The 20,602-nt window shown below is 44.2% G+C and overlaps 1 pseudogene; it reads right to left on the reverse strand.

Annotated features, from left to right (window-relative positions):
• Nucleotides 1-3,383: 3,383 nt before the first annotated feature.
• On the reverse strand, nucleotides 3,384-9,600 carry LOC136140895 (protein CEBPZOS-like; annotated as a pseudogene).
• Nucleotides 9,601-20,602: the final 11,002 nt, after the last annotated feature.

Raw genomic sequence — 20,602 nt, forward strand, 5'->3', positions numbered from 1 at the left:
TTCTCGTGCAGTCTTGGAAATCTAGTGTGTGTTATACGTTATGGCACATGTCAATTCGCACCAGCCACATTTCAAGGGCTTAAGAGACCCAGGACGCTGGTGCCGGCCCCCCGGGGGCTGGATGGCTCGGGAGAAACCATTAACACACGATGAACAGAATGGCCAGCAGAGGGCGTCATGAGAATAGCACGGATTTACTGAAATAAGAAACACTATGATATCACTCATATGTGGGATCTGAAATATAAAACAAACGTATGAATATAACAAAAAAAGAAACAGGCTCACAGATAGAACAAACTAGCGGAGTGGGGAGAAGGAAGCGGAGAGGGACAAGATGGGGTAGGGAATTAACAGGTACAAACTACCAATACTATGTACAAAACAAAAAACTAGGAGGATATATCGTACAACACGGGGAATATAGCCAATATTTTATAATAACTGGAAATGGAGTATAACCTTTAAAAATTGTGAATCACTACATTGTACACCTGAAACTTATATAATATGGTAAATCAACTGTATCTGAATTTTTAAAAAGCAGGGAGAGGTGGTTGGGAAGGAGCAAAAACAAACAAAAACAAAACAGAAAAATAAGGACTGGAAACAGATTCTGTGCCTGCTGGGGATTATAGGTAGTTTTTATTTCTTTATTTTCATCTGCATTTTCTAAAGTTTCTACAACAAACACGATTTTTTAAAGTACAAAAAAAAAAAAAAAGAACCTCACGGAGTTACTTGAAAACCTATCCAAGTAGAGAGAAACACATCCAATGGGCAGGGCCTGAGAAAGGAAAAGGCTTTTGGACACAGATGGTCAAGAGCAGGGCGGCAGTCTTATGTGCTGTGTTTCATCTCTCTAGGGGGACGGATGCAGTTGACAGCATGTACTTCCAAGCCTGGTAACTTGGGTCCAAATCTCAGTCCTCTCTGCCCAGGTCCGCCCACCCTGCTGACCCCAGCCATGTCCAGTTTCCATGCCTGGATTCCCCCATGGTCACCTGTGGCCTCCAGTCCAGCCCCGGTGCCCCACCGGCAGCTGGAGCCATGGTGCTTAGACACAAGTCTGACCATGGCTCTCCCTTGCCTGATGTCCTTGGGGGCTCCCGACCGCACTCAGGGTGAAATTCAAGACACCGGTCATGGCCTAAAATATCTCTCCAGGTGTGGTCTTACCAAGCTCTCCAGCCTCATCTTACAACTACTCGCCCACCTTGGTTCTGGGCTGTTGTAGCTCCAGTTGTGTCTCCCCTAAATTCAGAAGCTGAAGCTCTTACCCCAGGACCTCAGAACGTGACTGCGTTTGGAGATGGGGTCTTTACAGAGGGAATTAAAGTAAAATGAGGTCATGGGGCCCTAATCCAATATGACTAGTGTCCTTATAAGAGGAGGAGATTTGGACACAGACGCACACAGAGGGATGACCATGTGAGGACACAGGGAGAAGATAATTGTCTACAATCTAAAGAGCGAGGTCTCAGGAGACCAACCATGTTGAAACCTTGATCTCAGTCTTCTGGCCTCCAGAACTGCGAGGGAATAAATTTCTATTGTTGAAGCCACCCTTTGGTGCTTTGTTATGGCAGCCCATGCAAACTAATACAGCCACTCCTTAAAAAAAAAGTTGTGCTTAAAAAGCAAAAAACGTTCTGGAATCACGTGCATATAATTGATACTAAAATAAATAATTATGCAATATATTAGAAATTATAAAAAAACCCGGGTATCTCAAGTGAAATCTAGACTATGGAGACCAACAGGTGAATCCTGACAGAAATGTAAACCTATAAAATGCAGGCATCATTCTTCGTATTTAGAGAAAATTGCACACAACTCCTGCGACATCCAGTTGTCCCGATAGCATGAGCAAAGGGTCAGGAGGATGAAAATATCGGGGTTGGGTGGGTCAGCGAAACCCAGCCACTGTGGGACTGTCCGTCAGGATGGTATTTCTGGCTGGCTATTTGACAATATGTGTTCACCTCAGTCCTAAGACACCGGCTCACTGAACCTCCCACTCTGTGCTCTGAATCCCCGAAGCTGTGTTTCTCCTTCCATTTCACGCTTTTATGTACCTGCCTCGTCCTTACCCTGTCTTCAAAGTCAGCTCATTAACAACAACAACAAAAATAATAATAGCTAACGTGTGTTGTGTGCTTTAGATGTCTTACTGAACTTGGATCTTTTTGTTTTTTTGAACTTTATGACGAATTTTACTCCAAAATGGCTCTAGTAGTACCAGAGACATTGATGTAGAGTTTAAATATTGTTTCAGGCAATGTGAAAATGGATAAAAGCAATATTTCTAGTTCATATATTTTTAGATAATGTTATTTTAAATGTGTGAGTTAAAATGTGATAAATATTAATGAACTTATTTACAAAACAGAAACAGACTCACAGACATAGAAAACAAACCCATGGTACCAAAGGGGAAAGGAGGTGGGGGATAAATTAGATAAACAATAAGGTCTTACTGTATAATGCAGGGAACTATATTCAATATCTTGTAATAAACTACAATGGAAAAGAAAACAATGTAATAAATATTAAAAATAGATGTTTCACTATTTTATCCATTTTGAAAGGTTTATATATTCAGAATTACAAGGGAGGTTTTATTTTTTTAAGGAGAACCACTTTATTTTGAGTGGTAAACAAAACTCTATTTACAACATAATATACAAACCTTCCATCAGTTTCTTCACAGTTAGTCCAAAGAATGAAACCTCTAGGGACTTCCCTGACGGTCCAGTGGTTAAGACTCCACACTTCCGGGACTCCCCGGGTGGCGCAGTGGTTAAGAATTCACCTGGCAATACAGGGGACACGGCTTTGATCCCTGGTCTGGGAAGATCCCACATGCCGTGGAGCAGCTAGGCCCATGCGCCATAACTACTGAGCCTGTGCTGTAGAGCCTGCATGCCACAACTACTGAAGCCCACGAGCCACAACTACTGAAGCCCGCGAGCCACAACTACTGAGCCCATGTGCTGCAACTACTGAAGCCCGAGTGCCTAGATCCCATGCTCTGCAACAAGAGAAGCCACCTCAATGAGAAGCCTGTGCACGGCAACCAAGAGTAGCCCCTGCTCACCGCAACTAGAGAAAGTCCCCATGCAGCAACGAAGACCCAACGCAGCCAATAAATAAATTTTTAAAAAAAGACCCCTCACTTCCAATGCAGGGGATGCGGGTTCCATCCCTGGTCGGGGAACTAAGATCCCACAGGCTGTGTGGCCAAAAAATAAATTAAATTTAATTAAAACCGCCCCCCCCCGACTTAAAGTTTACAGTTAACTTTAAATATTCATGTCAACTTTGGAATTTTATTCCTGCCTGATACTATGAAATATGAAACTTTAATTGATGGCAAGTTCCTAATTTTTGCTGTTCAGCCACTTTTCTGGATCTTGCTCTCTGATCCCATACATTCCAGAGTGTTCACTGGATTTGTAATAAACTTCCAAGATGAAGGGGAATTTCTTGCTCGTGTTTTGCCTGAAATCTTGCCTTGTGTTCATCTTTTTAAAAAAAATATGCTTCAAAAAATGTCTACAAGTTCAGCTACTAAAACTCCTTTAAAGAGCTTCTTTGCCAGTGGGTCCCATCCTGAGGCCCAAGGGCTGGCAGACACCACCCCTGCCACTCACTTTGATTTTTTAAAACAATATTTATTTATTTATTTGGCTGCGCTGGGTTTTCCTTGTGGCATGCAGGACCTAGTTCCCTAACCAGGGATCGAACCCGGGCCCCCTGCACTGGGAGCTCAGATTCTTAACCATTGGACCACCAGGGAAGTCCCTCACTTTGATCTTTATAGCAGCTCTAGTGGGTTGACACTAGGATAGGCCTTCATTCCCCATGGGGAAACTGAGGCACGGGGGAGTTAACTTGTTATTGGAGGTCCAAATGCCAGGGAGGAGCAGAACCCGGATTTAAGATAGAAGCGCTAATTCCTGAGCCTCAGCTGTTGACTGCCGTGCTCTCCTTAGACTACATGTCATGTGATCCATCTTCCCAGTAGGGTCAGGATCCCCCCACTCCCATGGTGGTCTGGCCGCAAGTCCTCCCCCTAGTGGGACGCATGGCTGCCCCTGTCCTACCAAGTAGGACACTACAAGATCCCCAGCATCCTTAGAGCCAAGCTAGTAACACCTATCTCCTGACTAGATCAATATTGAGAAAAGTGATGGTAACTAATGATTGCCACTTGTTGAATACCCTCTCTGAGCCAGGACCTGTTTACAAGCACTTTCCATATTAACTACACTTCCCAACAACCATGTGAGGCAGGTAATTTGATGATCCCTGATTTAAAAATGTGGCGACCCAGGCCCAGAGAGTTAAGTAACTGGCCTGAGGGCACACAGCCAGTTGGTGGAGCTGGGATGCAGACATGCCATGTAAGGTATATATGGACGATGTCATCACACACACACATACAGAGGCACACATGCACACACACGAACCTCAAATAAAGGGCAAGAAGACCCTCGGCCTGGGCACTATTGCCATTTTGAACGGAATCGTTCCCTGCTGTGGCAGCCCGTCCCATGCACTGTAGGGTGTTGAGCAGCATCCCTGGTTTCTACCCACCAGATGCCAGCAGAACTCCTCCCCCCGCCCCCATCGGGACAACCAAAAGTCTCTCCAGATATTTCTGAATGTTTCCTGGGGGCACAGCCACCCTGGTTGAGGACCATGGTGCAGCCTCATGGAAACACGTTTCTTCTGAGGGCTGAGCTGACGCTTTAGTTCAAACCCGTACCTTCTTCCGAGACCAAGGGAAGTTACATGTGAGAAGGATGCTGGTGAGGTGGGAGGCGGGGGAGGGGCGGGGCGGTGACCCCACAAGTCTTCTGGCTTCTGCTCTGCAGCTTCATCTCCATGACATAGCCAGAGGGCTCCTGTGTAAATGCAAAACTGATGTTATTCCCCTGCTAGAAACCTACCCAAATTTATTTCACGAAGGGCAGTGGCCCCTCTCCTTGCCGTGGCCCACGTCCACACCCTCCCCATCTCTCACCACTCTTTTCACCTCCTTGACTCCACCTGCACCAGCCTTCCTGCTGCTCCCTGGACAGACCACATATGTTCCTACGCCAGGGCCTTTGCATGTGCTGCTCCCTCAATCTAGAGGGAGCATCGAACCCCATCAGAGCAATCTCTCATTGATCATTTCCAAGGGTGAATATAAAATTATCTTTATTTTTTTAAAATTTATTTTACTGGACTATAGTTGATTTATAATGTTGTGTTAGTTTCAGGTGTACAGCTAACTGATTCTGTTATACTTATATATACATTCCTTTTCATCTTCTTTTCCGTGATGGTTTATCCCAGGATATTGAATATAGTTCTCTGTGCTGTACAGTAGGACCTTGTTGTTTATTCAACCTATACATAATAGTTTGCATCTGTTAATCCCAAACTCCAAATCCTTCCCTCCTCCACCTCCCTTCCCCCTTGGCAACCACAAGTCTGTTCTCTATGTCTGTGAATCTCTTTCTGTTTCATAGATAAGTTCACTTGTATCATTTTTTAAGATCCCACATATAAGTGATATCATATGATATTTATCTTTGTCTGTCTGACTTCACTTAATATGATAATCTCTAGGTCTATCCATGTTGTTGCAGATGGCATTATTTCATTCTTTTTTATGGCTGAATAGTAAAATTATCTTTATTTATTATTATTTTAAATTATTTTTTTCAGGTGTATTGAGAAATAATGGACATACATCACTGTATAAAAACTATTGGGGGGGAGGGATAAACACCTCCCAGAGTAATGGATATAAAAACAAAAATAAATAAATGGGACCTAATGAAACTTAAAAGCTTTTGCAAAGCAAAGGAAACTATAAACAAGATGAAAAGACAGCCCTCAGAATGGGAGAAAATATTTGCAAACGAATCAATGGACAAAGGATTAATCTCCAAAATATATAAACAGCTTATGCAGCTCAATATTAAAAAAACAAGCAACCCAATCAAAAAATGGGCAGAAGATCTAAATAGACATTTCTCCAAAGAAGACATATTGATGGCCCAGAAGCACATGAAAAGCTGCTCAACACCACTAATGATTAGAAAAATGCAAATCAAAACTATGATGAGGTATCACCTCACATCGGTTAGAATGGGCATCATAAGAAAATCTACAAATAATAAATGCTAGAGAGGGTGTGGAGAAAAGGGAACCTTCTTGCACTGTTGGTGGGAATGTAAATTGATACAGCCACTATGGAGAACAGTATGGAGGTTCCTTAAAAAATTAAAAATAGAATTACCATATGACCCAGTAATCCCACTACTGGGCATATACCCAGAGAAAACCATAATTCAAAAAGATACATGCACCCCAATATTCATTGCAGCACCATTTACAATAGCCAGGTCATGGAAGCAACTTAAACGCCCATCAACAGACGAATGGATAAAGAAGTTGTGGTACATATATACAATGGAATATTCCTCAGCCATTAAAAGGAATGAAGCTGGGTCATTTGTAGAGACGCCGATGGACCTAGAGACTGTCATACAGAATGAAGTAAGTCAGAAAGAGAAAAACAAATATTGTATATTAACGCATATATGTGGAATCTAGAAAAATGGTACAGATGAACCGGTTTGCAAGGCAGAAATAGAGACACAGATGTAGAAGAAAAAACTATGGACACCAAAGGGGGAAAGTGGGGGGGGGGTGGGATGAATTGGGAGATTGGGATTGACATATATACACTAATATGTATAAAATAGATAATTAATAAGAACCTGCTGTATAAATAACATTACATAAAAATACATAAACATTACATAACATTACATGACATACATAACATTACATAAAAATAACTTTACAAAAACTAAAATAACATTAAAAAGAAACTATTGGGGAAGAGGGATAAATTAGGAGTTTGGGATTAACATATACCTGGTACGTATATGAAACAGATAAACAACAAGGATTTACTGAAGAGCACAGGGAACTATATTCAATATCTTGTAATGAATTATATGGAAAGAAATAAAAGAGTATAGATATATACATATACACGTACAACCAAATCACTTTGCTGTACACCTGAAACTAACACAACATTGTAAAGCAACTATACTGGAAGTTAAAGAACTTATCTTCAATAAGACTGTTTCAATTTAAAGAAGCAGGGAGTCCATTAAAATTTAAAAAACAAAAAGTTAAGGAGGGAATCACATAGGCCCTAAGGTTAATATGGGGGAAAATATAGAAGTGGAATGGTAAGGACAGAAATCTGGGGATTATCACCCCAGCCAATCCATTTAGGCAGCCCAAATAATCTTCCTAAAAGGCAGGTCTGAGATGGAGCTTTCCTGTTTAGAATCCTACTCTCCTCGGAGGAGGAATAGATTGTTCACAGTGCTTATATACGATGCACAGTCTGACCCCAGGTCCCCTCTGAAGCCTTCTTCAGTTTTTTTTTTTTTTTTTTTTGGCTGTGCCATTAGGCATGTGGGATCTTAGTGCCCCTACCAGGGATGGAATCCGGGCCCCCTGCTTTGGGAGCGTGGAGTCTTAACCACTGGACCAGCAGGGAAGTCCCTCTGAAGACTTCTTGCCCATTCTCCTCCCCTTCTCATTCTGTAAATGCACCAGACATGGATGCCCACCTTTCACCTGTCCCCACGGGTCCTCTCCACGATCTGTACAGGATGTGGGAGGCCTTGGAGGTGTTGCATAGGACAGTTGTCTCACCGGGAACTCGCCCCGGGATTCTCTTGGTCCCAGGCTGACGGTCTCTTCCTTGAAGCCAATAACACACCTGGGAGGGGGAAGAAAGGACACTCGTTAAATGAGGGTAGTTCTCGTTCTGCTGACTGTGTCAAAGTTGGGCAAAATGGAGGGTCAGAAAGTGCCACTGGGCTCCCATGGTGAACTATCAACATGATGAAGATGGTAGGGGCTGCTGGGGAAAAAGGGCCGGCGTCTCCGTTTTAATTTATTTTTAATATTACTTATTTTAATTTAAAATCGAATTTCATTCATTTTTTGGAATAGATAAAACATTCAAAGATTCAAAAAGACAGGTCGTGAAAAGACTTTCCTCTGGAGGGTGTGGAGAAAAATGAACCCTCTTACACTGTTGGTGGTAATGTAAATTGGTCCAGACATTATGGAAAACAGTATGGAATTTCCTTAAAAAACTAAAAATAGAGCTACCATATGATCATGTAATCCCACTCCTGGGCATATATCTGGAAAAGATGAAAACTGTAATTCGAAAAGATACATGCACCCCAATGTTCACTGCAGCACTGTTTACAATAACCAAGACATGGAAACAACCTAAATGTCCATTGACAGATGAATGGATAAAGAAGATGTGGTACATATATACAATGGAATACTACTCAGCCATAAGAAGAATGAAATAATGCCATTTGCAACAACATGAATGGACCTAGAGATTATCATACTAAGTGAAGTAAGTCAAAGACAAATGTCATATGATATCACTTATATGTGGAATCTAAAATGTGACACAAGTGAATTTATTTACAAAACAGAAACAGACTCATAGACATAGAAAACAAACTTATGGTTACCAAAGGGGAGGGGAGGGATGAATTAGGAGTTTGGGATTAACAGATACACACTACTATATATAAAATAGATAACCAAAAAGGACCTACGGTATAGCACAGGAAACTACACTCAATATCTTGTAATAACCTATAAGGGAAAAGAATAGTGTAGTATTCCATTTTATGGACTAAACCAGAAATAATTAAACTATAATGTTATTATGAATTATTATTATCCCCCATGGATGCATGCCTGGGTTGTTTCTAGTCTTTGACAAGTAAAAATCTTGATGAAATAAATAAGCTTTTTGGCAAGTGGCCCTGAAGACAGCTGTGTGTAGGATGGTCTTGGGAGAGGGGAGAAGCAGTCGTTTTAGAAACAAGCGTCGATTGGCAGCCTGAGGAGACCCCCTATTGTCTCCCATAGAACTTTCTGCTGAATGAAATAGCCCAGCTGGTTCCCAAGGAATCTTTGTAATTTTTGCATTGCTCTCTATCTGAGGAAAGGAACGGTTAGTTATTCTTGGGTTCAGACCAGCGCAGTCAAGATTCTAGAATCGCCCTATCCAAACCATGAAAACACCTGAAAGCTAGCCATTGTTCTCCAAAGTACACCCCTAGATCCCATTTCCCACCCACTTTTCTCTAATTTTCCTGCTTTGTTTTTGCTCTGCATTCTGGGTGCTTGAGGTAGTGAGGTCTCAATGAAGCCCAGCTGTTCCCGCTGCCGCTGCTGATTCTTATTTTATTATTGTCCAGCCGTGCAGAGCATGGGATGCATGACACGTTTGCCCCACATCCCATGTGTTGCATTCAGTGTTTATCAATCAGATCGTGAGCATCTCAAGGGCAGGGAGTATGTCCTATATTTTCCCCTCAAAGCTCAGCACGGCTCCTGGCACACAGGGAATGATCACGCTTTTAGAACCAGGCTGTACTATATCTAGTGTGTAATTCCCAAGCAATGCAGAATTTTGCTTGTGTGTAACATAGCTTCGATCTAAGTAATGCTCACATACGCCATTCTTTCCCCCTCGTTCTTTGCAACAGACAATATCAGGTGACTTCGAGGGGGTAGGCTCTGTGTGCGTTCAAAAGTCAGCTCTTTATGAAAAATAAAATAAATCAGCTTTATACAAGAGGCTTTCTCTTTAGGAAACAGATACTGAACTCCGTATGGATGAAATGGCATCATGTCTGGAATTTGCTTTGAAAATAATTCTGGTGGTTACAGCATGCTGGGGGTATGAGTTGGTCAGTGTTGAAACGATGAGTGTAACAGAAAAAATGTTGCTATTTTGTCTATTTTCAAACCTTTCAAACTGGGCTGGGGCGGAGGGAGGCACAGGTAGAGCACAGAGGAATTTTAGGGCCATGAAAATACCGCGTGTGATGCTATAATGGTGGGTATATGTCAATATACATTTGTCCAAACCCACACAATGTACAATGATACAATGAATGGTGATACAAACTATAGACTCTGGGTGATAACAATGTATCAGTGCAAGTTCTTCTCTTGTCACCAATGGCCCATTTTGGTGGGGAAAGTCGACAATGGGGGGAGTAGGCATGTATGGGTCAGGGGGTGTATGGGAACTCTTTGCAACTTTGCTCAATTTTGCTGTGACCCTGAGACTACTCTAAAAAATTAAAAAAATTTTTAAAAGGAAATACACTGAAAAGAAAACAGTGTGATTAAGTGTGGCTAAACCAGTGGTTCTCCATCAGGGGTGACTTTGCCCACTAGGGGACACCTGGCAATGCCTGGAGACGTTTTTGGTTGTCACAACATGAGGGGGACACACTGCTGGCACCTGGTGGGTAGAGACCAGGGAGGCTGCTCAACATCCTACAGTGCACGAAGACGGCTCCCGCCACAGATAATCATCCAGCCCCATATGTCTGCAGTGCCAGGCTGAGGAGCCCTGGGCCAGATGCTGAGGCTTGCCAAGGATCTGAGTGAAGCTGTCCTTTTTTTTTTTTTTTTTAACATCTTTGTTAAAAACATCTCTCCATTATTGGAGTATAATTGCTTTACGATGGCATGTTAGTTTCTGCTTTACAACAAAGTGAATCAGCTATACATATACATATATCCCCATATCTCTTCCCTCTTGCGTCTGCCTCCCTCCCACCCTCCCTATCCCACCCCTCTAGGTGGTCACAAAGCACCGAGCCGATATCCCTGTGCTATGCGGCTGCTCCCCACTAGCTATCAGTTTTACGTTTGGTAGTGTATGTATGTCCATGCCACTCTCTCACTTCGTCCCAGCTTCCCCTTCCCCCTCCCCGTGTCCTCAAGTCCATTCTCTAGTAGGTCTGCGTCTTTATTCCCGTCCTGCATGACCACTTTTTTTTTTTTTTTTTTTAGATTCCCGAATTCCGTACCCCTCCTTCTCCCCGGCCTGAGTGTCCTTTGTTTTACTTTTAGTTTCTAAATTCTATTGACATATGGTTGATTTACAAGGTTGTGCTAATTTCTGCTGCACAGCAGTGACTCACTTATACACATATAGACATTCTTTTTCATATTCTTTTCCACTGTGGTTTATCCCAGTACGTTGAACATAGTTCCTTGTGCTCTACAGTAGGACCTTGTTGTTTATCCATCCTATGTAAACTAGAGTGCATCTGCTTATCCCAAACTCCCACTCCAGCCCCTCCCCCGCCTCCTCCCCCTTGGCAACCACAAGTCTGTTTTCTATGTCTGTGAGTCTGTTTCTGCTCTGTAGATAGGTTCATCTGTGTCATATTTTAGATTCCACATATAAGTGATATCATATGGTATTTGTCTTTCCCTTTCTGGCTACTTCACTTAGTATGATAATCTCTAGGTCCATCCATGTTGCTGCAAATGGTATTATTTCATTCTTTTTTATGGCTGAGTAATATTCCATTGTATATATGTACCACATCATCTTTATCCATTCCTCTGTCGATGGACATTTAGGTTGTTTTCATGTTTTGGCTATTCTGAACAGTGCTGCTATGAACATAGGGGTGCATGTATTCTTTCGAATGACAGTTTTTGTCCTTTTTAAGAAAGTAATTAGCAAGTGCTCTGGAGAGGCTGAAGGCACACCAGCACCTAAGAGAAACTTCCTCTGCAATGGAATGGAAAGAGTTGACAAGGGTATATAGCATTTTATGATGGAATTTAATTGTTTTTAAAGCCGAACCATCTGAAATGACATCACACCAGAGCAATTGGTCCCCTATTCTTGGAAACACAGGACTCGTGGATGGGTGGGATGCACACTTTGGGGAAAAGGGATGGAAGAGGAATTAATCCTGAATTATAGCTTGGGCAGCTTGGGAAGTGGCGTCGACATTTCACGAGATGGACAAGACTGGGACACAGAGGGGGTGGTTAGGAGTTTGTTGTACTTGTGCAAACCACACACAATGAGAGAAAGAACTAGGGTGTTTGCAGTGTGGACGGAGAAAAGATCTGAGATGTTGAAAGAGCGATTACGGTGAGGCAAGTGAGGCATTCACCCCAGGTGTAAAATTTAAGAGAAAGCAGAAAACCTCAATATTCAAGGTAATATTTTACATATATATATTTTAATTTTATTGAAGTATAGTTGATTTACAATGTTGTGTTAATTTCCGCTGTGCAACAAAGCAATTTCGTTATACATATATATATATTCTTTTTCATATTTTTTCCCACTATGGTTTATCACAGGATATTGAATATAGTTCCCTGTGCCATACGGTAGGATCAGGGTAATATTTTGATGCAATATTTTTTATTTATTATTTTTTTTCCGGTACGCGGGCCTCTCACTGTTGTGGCCTCTCCCGTTGCGGAGCACAGGCTCCGGACGCGCAGGCTCAGCGGCCGTGGCTCACGAGCCCAGCCGCTCCGCGGCATGTGGGATCTTCCCGGACCGGGGCACGAACCCGTGTCCCCTGCATCGGCAGGCAGACTCCCAACCACTGCGCCACCAGGGAAGCCCGATGCAATATTTTTAAAAATAAAAAATAATGCCAGAAATCCATGATGCATACAACACCAAAATATTTACTCCAGACAGGATAGGACCCTGAGATTTGCAGGACTCACCTCACCCTAGTCTCGACCCTGTGAGATCCTGTCTTGAGTGAAAATGTTGATACTTTGTTCATCATTGATTTTTTTCCGATGAATTTTGAAATTTTATTTTTATTTATTTATTTTGCTGCGTTGGGTTTTCGTTGCTGCGCACGGGCTTTCTCTAGTTGCGGTGAGTGGGGGCTACTTTTCGTGGCGGTGTACGTGTTTCTCATTGCGGTGGCTTCTCTTGTTGTGGAGCATGGGCTCTAGTCATGTGGGTTTCAGTAGCTGCGGCACGTGGGCTCAGTAGTTGTGGCGCACGGGCTTAGTTGCACTGCGGCATGTGGGATCTTCCCGGACCAGGGCTCGAACCTGTGTCCCCTGCATTGGCAGGCGGATTCTTAACCACTGTGCCACCAGGGAAGTCCAATTTTGAAATTTTAAGGACACGTTGCATTAAAGTATTATCTCTCTTGATTACTGAGATGTTTGCACTCCTGTCACCCCCACACTTAAATTTTATACCCAAGCTGAGAGCCTCAGTCGCTTCCCTCAGGAACCGGCCCCCATGAATGCAGGCAGATGGGAAGGAGCTGTTAGAATTTTCACACGCGGCCAAGTGGCCAGGGTGGACCCTCATCTCTCCAGAATCCCATGGACTTTCCACTGAGCTCAAGGCCAGGCTGAGTTCCAAGCAGGATATACATCCGTGGAACTAAGGATGGGAACGGCTCTCTTGGACCCAGCCCGGTACAGACGGCATGGTGGAGACAGCCCTTTCCAAAACACGAAAGAAAGCTTTAATACTAACCATCTGTTTGGCAAATCATTCTCACCACATTCTGTTTCTAAGCAGTTTTTCCTCTATGATTTTAGAATTGGTCTTTTCGCGACTTTATTTTGCAAAGGAAGTCGTTTTTCTGCCCTATGGACCCTTCGTGGTGTTTTGAAGCCAGTGGGTGTCCGTTAAATGCTTACTGAACAAATTCCACTGATATATGAATTAGAACGAGCAGGGTTTCCATTTGTTTGGGAGTCTTGCTGTGCGTGTGTGCGCGCGCGCGCGCGCGTGTGTGTGACATTTAACAATACGTTGCATGTGCCCTTATAAACACGTTTATAGACACATGAATGCAGGGTTTGGATATGGTGAATTCAGGTGATACGCTTGTGGCACGAGCACAAGTGCTTTGGAAATGGATCAAGTCATTTAATTCCAAGAATCCATAGGGAAAGCACTGAATTTACCCCCACTTTACGAAGGAATAGCTTGAGGTCAGAGAGGTTCTCACACCAGCCAGAAGGAGCACAGCTAGGCTGTGGACCAGGTGTGTGTGACACCAGGCTGGTCCCCATACTAACCGCTTTGCTCAATGGCCCCAAAATGTTCATTCTAACTCACAAACTAGAGCCTCCATCATGAGGGTCTGGGGGTGAGGGGACTACGGTCCCAGACCCACTGGACCACCCATCTCCATCCTGGTGCACGTTCCTTGGGCCCAGCATGGAATGGCCAGCAGAAGGTAGTTTTCTGTTGCTGCGTCACAAATCATCACAAACTCAGCAGCTTAAAATCCCCTGGTCAGGGATTCAGGTTAAGGTTAGCTGGGTCTTCTTCTTAGGGTCTCACCAGGCTGAAGTCAAGGTATTATCCAGGGCTGTGGTCTTGTCGGGGGCTCAGGGCCCTGTTGCAAGCATGCACACACACACACAGACAGACACACAGACACACACAGACACAAAGACACACACACAGGCACATACAGACACACAAGACACATATAGACACATGCACACAAGTGCACACAGACACATACAGATAGGCACACACAGCCACACACACAGCGAGACTGCCTGTTGGCAGAACTTGCTCCCTGTAGTTGTGTGGCTGAGACCCCTGCTTTCTCTCTGGCTGTCAGTGGAGGATTGCACTGAGCTCCCAGGGGCTACACCCAGCTCCCTCCCACATGCCTCCTGTAGGAAATAACACCATGGCAGCTGCTTCTTTCTCTTCTAGGCCACCAGGAGTGTGTCTCTCTGGTTTCCTCTGCGACCAGGTGACCAGCCCGAGGAAACACTCTGCTCAGAAAGGGCTCACCTGATTAGGTCAGGCCCCCCAGAGTCATCTCCCTTCTTCTGTAGAATATAACATGATCAGGAGTGAGGTGTCACTGTATTTACAAGTCCCACCTCCACTCAGGGGGATTTCAGGGAAAGACAGGAGTGGTGGCAGTATTGTCAGTTTTACTTCACAAGGCCATGGACCACCGCTGGCCAGGGTTACAGGGGCCCACCCTGGGGGCTGGCTCCTGCCCCCTGTCTCGTTGCTGGCGTCTGGAGGGACCCTTCTCAATAATGTGATGTCATACAGGGGATTTCTTCTGAAACCAGAGAAGAAGCAGAACTGGAGCAAAAACAGCATGTGTTTTCTCTGGAGAAGACAATTTCTGTGATGCTAATCTGTTGGTTACCAATTTGTCAAAAACAGTTCATTCCCAGATTTCACGTTTGCTATTTTCGTTACTTCATTCAACAAGTACGTGTCACTTGTCCCTTCTGCTAGGTAGAATCTTGAGCGAATGCGGTACGTTTGAAGAAGTAAAAAATGTTCCAGGGCACAGAAAGGATTGCTGAGAAATGAGGCAGAAGCCTGACTCAGCACAGAGAAGCCACCTGGCCTCATGGAACTTAAACCCTCCTAGAAGGAGGAGACAGTAAGAAAATGAACAAACCAACGCTACAATTTGAGAGAGCAACTCTGGAAACGGCCCTCTGAGGCAATGATGTGGGAGCTGAGACCTGAATGATGAGAAGGAGAATGTCTGCGGAAGGACTTCACTGGCTGAGGGCACAGCAGGTGCAAAGACCCTGAGGTGGGTACAAGCCAGGTCACTTGGAGATCCTCAAACAATCCTATTCCAGGATATTGCCTGGAGCTGTTTTTCAGAACACAGAATGACCGTATGTTTGAAAAGATCAGTCCAGAGGGGTGAGGGCCTCTCTGCTGTCCTTTCCACCAATCAGGTGGCCTGGGTTCCTGTTTTCTGGCTCTTTCAGTGATCAGCTGTGCATTCTTGGGCAAGTCACTTAACCTCTCTGTGCTTCCATTTCATTACTCATAACATTGATGAAGGGAAAGGAACTAAAACAACTCTGGATAAAGACAAATGATTCAGTCAGAAAACAGGTAAAAGACCTGAACAGCCTATGTGTCTATAGAAAGATGAATGGATGCAGAAATTGTGGGATATAGATATGATGCAATATGACTCAGCCGTAAAAAAGGAAAGAGATCCTTCCATTTGAAACAACATGGGTGAACCCAGAGGACATTATGCTAGGTGACATAAGCCAGACACAGAAAGAAAAAAATGCACCACCTCACATATGTGGAATCTGAAAAACTCAAATCCATAGAAGCAGAGAGTAGAACGGTGGTTACCAGGGTGGGGAGGTAGGGAAATGGGGAGATGATGGTCAAAGGGGACACACTGCAGTTATGAGGGATGAGGGAGCTTGGAGATCTAGTGTCCAGCACAGTGACTGTGGTTAATAATACTGTACTGAGACATGGAAGCAACCTAAGTGTCCATCGACAGAGGAACTGATCAACAAGATGTGGTACATATATACAGTGGAATACTACTCAGCCATGAAAAAGAATGAAATACTGCCATTTGCAGCTACGTGGATGGACCTAGAGATTGTCACACTGAGTGAAGTAAGCCAGACAGAGAAAGACAAATATTATACGATATCACTTACACGTGGAATCTAAAAAAATGATACAAATGACCTTATTTATAAAACAGAAACAGACCCACAGACATAGAGAACAAACTTATGGTTACCAAAGGGGAAAGATGGGACAAGGGATAAATTAGGAATTTGGGAGTAACATACACACACTACTATATATAAAATAGATAAACAACAAGGACACATGGTATAGCACAGGGAACTATATTCAACATTTTTTAATAACCTATATGGGAAAAGAATCTGAAAAAGAATATATACATATGTATGTGTGTGTGTGTTTAATTATAAAAGATTTAATTATAACTGAATCACTCTGCTGGACATCTAAAATAACACAACATTGCAAATCAACTATATTTCAATAAAAAATAAATAAAACAGAAATACTGTACTGAATACTGGACATTTGCTGAGAGAGTAGATTTCAGCTCTCATCACACAAACAATGGTAACTATGTGAGAAGGTATGCTATTTAGTTTGATTGCAGTAATCATTTCACTATGAATGTGTGCATCAAATCATGTTGTACACCTTAAATATACAATTTTTTTTGGTGGCCGTGCCACGTGGCTTGTGGAATCTTAGTTCCCTTACCAGGGATCGAACCCGGGCCCCCTGCAATGGAAGCACCAAGTCTTAACCACTGGACCACCAGGGAAGTCCCTAAATATATACAATTTTTATTAAAAAAATAAAAATTTGGGCTTCCCTGGTGGCGCAGTGGTTGAGAGTCTGCCTGCCGATGCAGGGGACACGGGTTCGTGCCCGGGTCCGGGAGGATCCCACATGCCGCGGAGTGGCTGGGCCCGTGAGCCATGGCCGCTGAGCCTGCGCGTCCGGAGCCTGTGCTCTGCAACAGGAGAGGCCACAGCAGTGAGAGGCCCGCGTACCACAAAAAAAAAAAAAAAAAAATTTAAAAAGGAGACTTGTCAGACCCCAGAAAGTCTGTTCCTTTTTGTAGTAAAAGGAATCTTCTCAAGGTTTTCTAAACCACTTTTCATGAACCAGTGAATATTCAAAGGAGACCTAAATTTGAAGCCTGTACCAGAGCCTATCTCTACAACACTTGCCACACTATACAAACTTTTATGTACTTCTGTCAGTCCTCAACATCTACCTCGCTGAATTTTCATGAACTTCTGTTTCACAAGGGTAATTATTTTATATACACTGGCAGCAGCATACAATAAAATAACTAGTATTAAAAAAAAATGGAGACTTGAACAGATAGTTCACCAAGGAGGATCTAGGGAAGCACTCTTGAAACGGGTTTGAATCACTATCTGGGGAGGATTGAAATTCAATGCACTGAGACACCCCACAGCCACTGGAAGCTACAGGAGGATCCCTGACCATACCAAGGGCTGCAGGGATGTGGGGCAGCTGCGACTCTCACCACTGCTGGGGGGACGCAGAACGGCACATCCACTAGGAGAACGGTTTGACCGTCTCTTTTATAATTAAACGCACACTTACCTTTCCACCCAGCTTTCCCACTCTGAGCTATTTGATCTACAAAAAAGCACTTACATTGAGAAAAACGTGAATGCAAAGGTTTAGAGCAGCCCTACACTCAGAATCGCCAAAAGCTGGATGGGACTCCAGTGTCCTTCACGTACAACCGGTGGCCCATCCGCACCGTGGCATGGCCCATCCCCACCATGAGATGCAGCTCGGCAACACACAGGACAGGATTTTTGCATTCGATTCATTTTAACGAGCGTAACTTCAATTCTGAAACCGGAGAAGGTTTCAAGGTGTGTGTGGACAATGCGGCTGCTTGAAAACCTCTCTCGCAACCGTAGATCGTATGAAATCTTGATACACGTCAAGTGTATCTGGTCAGATTTAACTTTCAAATGGAGCAATGCCATAACTGTGAAACACACACGAGACAAACGTAGAAGAAATCACAGGATATAACATGTTATTTATCATTGTAATATGGATTACGTTTCAAAGTGGTAATATTTTGATTCCTTGGGTTAGGTGAAAATGTAGGAAGATTTTTTTTTGTGTGTGGTACGCGGGCCTCTCACTGTTGTGGCCTCTCCCGTTGCGGAGCACAGGCTCCGGATGTGCAGGCTCAGTGGCCATGGCTCACGGGCCCAGCCGTTCCACCGCATGTGGGATCTTCCCGGACCGGGGCACGAACCCGCGTCCCCTACATCGGCAGGTGGACTCTCAACCACTGCGCCACCAGGGAAGCCCTGTAGTAAGATTTTTACAAAGAAAATAGCTTAGGGGTGGCACGGGAGCAGAGTGATCAACGAGGAGGCTGCTCTACTCATCAGAGGGAGAGGTGGTGGCCCTGCCATGGAGACAGATGGACTTGAGGTGTTCGGAAGCAGTGCCCACAGGTTGTGGTGATGGAGAGGATGAAAAGGGAAGGACAGAAAGAAGTCAGGGGTGATGAGGCCTTTGTAGTCCAGTGGCCTCTTTAAAAAATATATATATATTTATTTATTTATTTTTGGCTGCATTGGGTCTTCGTTGCTATGCACGGGCTTTCTCTAGTTGAGGTGAGCGGGGGCTGCTCTTCATCGTGGTGCGCAGGCTTCTCATTGTGGTGGCTTCTCTTGTTATGGCACACAGGCTCAGTAGTTGTGGCTCGTGGGCTCTAGAGCGCAGGCTCAGTAGTTGTGGTGCATAGGCTCAGTAGTTGTGGCTTGTGGGCTCTAGAGTGCAGGCTCAGTAATTGTGGCTCATGGGCTTCGTTGCTCCACGGCATGTGGGATCTTCCTGGACCGGGGCTCGAACCCGTGTCCCCTGCATTGGCAGGCGGATTCTCAACCCCTGCACCACCAGGGAAGCCCCCAGTGGTCTCTTTATAACTCTGGGATGGTGCTGAACAGATGGAGTGAGCCTGTGTTTGTCCAGCCCCAGCTGCACATTGGTGGAAGGACTGAGGAGGGGAGGGTCAGTGGAGATGGGGGATCAGGAGACACTCAAGGCACCTGAGGATATAAATAGACCTTGTCGACATAAATGGGTTTTAAAGTGAGACCTGAGCTGTGCATCCAGGAGAAGCTTACTCAACCTCTCTGTGCTTCAGTTCCCTCTGAAATGCCTCAAAGAGAGAAGAAACACAGTGCCTCCCTCAAGGTGATGGGACGACACCTGAAACATTGACCAGCTTCAGCTGGGTTTGCTCACTTAAAACAGGCTGTTGACTGATCAAACCTGGAGTTACTTTACAGACAACCCTGCACGTGTGCAAGACGGGAACCCGCGTCCTCAGGTTTACCCCAGAACCAAGAATCTTCAGTCTACAGAACTCGAAGAATAGAACTGTTGCAACCAGAGCCCTTTCCAAAGTGAGAGGTCCTTCAATAAGGAAAACCTGACTTCCAGTAGCTTGAGTAGCTTGTATGGACTGATTTGAGATGAAGCCAATCATCTTCCACGTTTGAAATTCCCCGAAACCCTTAAATTTCACTTCAACCCTGGACTGGGGAGACAGAAGGGGAGTCTTGCCTCCTGTCTCCTGACTGGTGGACCTCGCAGTAAAGCTCTTTCTCTTCTCAAAAGCTGGTGCCATAGTGCTGGCTTCCGTGGGCCTCGGGCAGCCAGCCCTTGCTGGGTAGCAGTGGGGTAGTAACACGTGGCTGCATCAGGCTGTGGAGTAACGGTGTGGGTGTGCGTTTTGGCTCTTCCACTTCCCAGCTGGGTTCTTGTACAATTTTCTTAATAGTGGTTTCCAGCGCTGTGTATTGAGGATAAAAACAGTTCCTCTCCCGTAGGCGTTGTTGGAGGATTCGATGAATTGCATGGAAGGGAACAGGGCTGATGAGTTTCTCTTTCTGTCCTGATGCTAGTGCCCCAGTTTTCATGCTCTCGACCAGGGATCAGAAAACCACCCTACAGAACCGTCCTACACTGTCGGTGGGGATGTGAATTGGTGCAGCCACTATGGAGAACAGTAGGGAGGTTCCTCGAAGAACTAAAAATAGAGTTGCCATATAATCCAGCAATCCCACGCCCAGGCATATATTCGGAGAAAACTCTAATTCGAAAAGATGCACCCAAATGTTCACTGCAGCACTATTTAGAATAGGCAAGACATGGAGGCAACCTACGTGTCCATCAACAGAAGAATGGATAAAGAAGATGTGGTACATACATACAATGGAATATTACTCAGCTATAAAAAAGAAGGAAATAATGCCATTTGCAGCAACATGGATGGACCTAGAGATGATCATACTAAGTGAAGTA

Source organism: Phocoena phocoena, chromosome 20 (assembly GCF_963924675.1).
Source record: "Phocoena phocoena chromosome 20, mPhoPho1.1, whole genome shotgun sequence".
Classification (NCBI taxonomy): domain Eukaryota; kingdom Metazoa; phylum Chordata; class Mammalia; order Artiodactyla; family Phocoenidae; genus Phocoena; species Phocoena phocoena.